Source organism: Zingiber officinale, chromosome 1A, assembly GCF_018446385.1.
Source record: "Zingiber officinale cultivar Zhangliang chromosome 1A, Zo_v1.1, whole genome shotgun sequence".
In the NCBI taxonomy this organism is placed as follows: domain Eukaryota; kingdom Viridiplantae; phylum Streptophyta; class Magnoliopsida; order Zingiberales; family Zingiberaceae; genus Zingiber; species Zingiber officinale.
In genome coordinates this window covers 88,411,797-88,414,237 of record NC_055987.1, presented here as the reverse complement: position 1 = coordinate 88,414,237, position 2,441 = coordinate 88,411,797, and the positions used below count along the sequence as shown (strand labels likewise).

General features: G+C 42.3%; 1 long non-coding RNA gene across 1 annotated transcript; it reads left to right on the top strand.

The window, feature by feature from the left end:
* The first annotated feature begins 200 nt into the window (after window positions 1-200).
* Window positions 201-2,234, top strand: LOC122006304. The gene is made up of 3 exons (XR_006118673.1): window positions 201-849; window positions 951-1,387; window positions 1,516-2,234. It is a non-coding gene; the product is annotated as an uncharacterized LOC122006304 (long non-coding RNA).
* The last annotated feature ends 207 nt before the right edge of the window (window positions 2,235-2,441 follow it).

Sequence of the window (2,441 nt, the reverse complement as noted above, 5' to 3'; positions counted from 1 at the left end):
ACAGAGAAATAACTTTAACGGAATTTTATAAAATTTTTAGACATTTTCTGAGAATTTTTCGGAGACCGTATGAGATTAGTTATATGGATAAATATTGAGCCATGAAAAAACCTATTTAGGCTATACCATTTAAACGAGAAAAAGTTTAATATTTTTTAAAATCTTTCTTTTTCTTTTCCTCCCCTAATCTCACTCACGCCCAACCGATCCTCACACGCCCAATCCCTTCTCCTTCTCCCCTCTCATGATCCCCTTCATCTCCTCCCCTCCCTCTCGCGACACAACCCGACCTCTTCGGCTCCTCCACCCGACGGCGCCGCCGCGACGCTTCCTCTTCTCTCTCGCAGACAAAAGGGGCGGCCAAAAGGAAACTTGGCACTTTTCTCCCGAGTCTTAGTCGACACTGATCCCTCTCTGTGTCGCTATTGGCCACCACAGCCTGACTCCGGTCGTCACCACCCGTCGCCACTTGTCACCGAAGCCGTGCCCTAGATTTCCCCTTTGCTGCACAGCGCCGCGCCTAGGTGTCGCTCTCTTCCCGCACGGAGCAACGCCGACGTCGCAAATCGAACCTAGCCGAGCATCAGCTACACGAGCTCCTCTCCCTATCTCCTCACTTTAGGCGCGACGCTCGGTGCCCTAGCTTCCATCTTCGACACCGCCGATGGGTTGCTGCTGACCATGGAGATAGAAGTTGGCCCCACATCTTCATCCCTGGTCCCTGTGCCCTAGACCGTCGACTCTTGGTGTCTCTTCATCGCAGTACCAGCCGGTCTTCTCACGCCGCTTCTCACTGCTCTGGTTCACTACCACAATAGCTTTGGGGAGGAGGTTACGAATCTGGTTTTGGTAAGATTTGGTTGGTATTAGGTTAATAGGGATCAGATTTCATGTTCTGTTAGATGTTGAGATTGTTATATGACCGAACATTTTTGTCCTTTGCTCACCAGGGGTATCCAGTGTTGAATCTCAATTTGGTAGTGGCGAATTCTTGGTCTTTTCTTAATCCGAGCAGCGAGGTGAATTTCCAGCAGGTGAGGTATTGATTTTGGGAATCTAGGAATTTGATCTTGTTGTAGATCTAGGTTATAGGGTAGTTAGATGAAGAATGAAATATTTACTAGATTTGATTTAGGTTTAGACTTAAATCAAATTGTATAGTGAAACAATTAGAGTTAAGGAAATTAACCCTAGTTGACCAAGGAACTAAATTTAGGTATAGTGAATGATCATGTTGATTAGGGTATAAGTGGACCGTTGTTGATCGCCGACACCCTACAGTCGAACGATCCCTTCGCTCCCCCTTCCCGATAAGTTCACAGAGCCATCCGTGCCTCCTTTCAGGCGGGATCAGATCGTGCGACAAACTCTGGAGGTGACCAACAAGGTAAGGCAGCGTTGGGAATTCTATGGATTTAAGGATCTTGTTGTTTGGTCCTCCTTTTTGCGATGTTCTTTTTGTTCGGGCTAGGGGGATGCATCGGAACAAACTCACTGTTGGTTTTCCCTGATCAGATCCTGGTCCTCCTCATACTTGCAGTTGGTTGAGGTCTCGATTGAAGGTGCTGGGAATCTTTTGAGGTGAGTGATATTCCATGTGTTGAGTTTCGACAAATTTCTGCTTACTGGTAAGACTTGGACTGATTCCGAATAGAACTTATGGATGTATAAGTGCTCTTGGTAGCTGTCGACAGAGGTTTATAAGGCGGTGAGCTTTATATTTTGACTATATCTTAAGGTAAGAATGTTGTACAGTGAAGTAAAGAATAAATTGTTACTAAAATTATTTTAGGTTTAAATTTGAATCTAATTATAGTTAATCGATGGATCTAATCAAAGTTTTGGATTAGACTCGAGTTATGTAGCTAATCGAGATTACTAAATGAATTAGGGTTCCTGGTAAATAAGAATTTGATTTGGCTATTTGATATTTATGGTAGTAGCTAAGTTAAAGGTGTTGATACATGATTCTGATTTTGCGACGAGCTACCTTACATGAGATTACATTTGGCACGCAATATATTGGAGGCAGATACTTTGACTTATCTTCTAAGATATTGTCATTTGATATGCATAGTAATATTTAACGAATAGTAATATTTATGTTCATTTCTGCATTGGTATGTCATTATCTATTACCTGAGCATGCTGTATTTATTACCTGCTTTTGCATTCATGTTTCTTTGATTATTTATGTCCTTAAGGTAATAACATACCATACCTCATTATGTTCAGGACCTAGATTTATTCTACTATACCTGACCTGTGTACCTAGGATATTCTATTTGATCCATATACCTTTTGGTACACATTATATAGAGATAGATAGGATGAGAATATTTCCATGCTTAGTGTCATGCACCATCTCGTATGATTGCATGTTGAGTGATTGGTAGCTCCATTATTGTTGAGCACATCGCCAGTTACATGGATTTGTACAC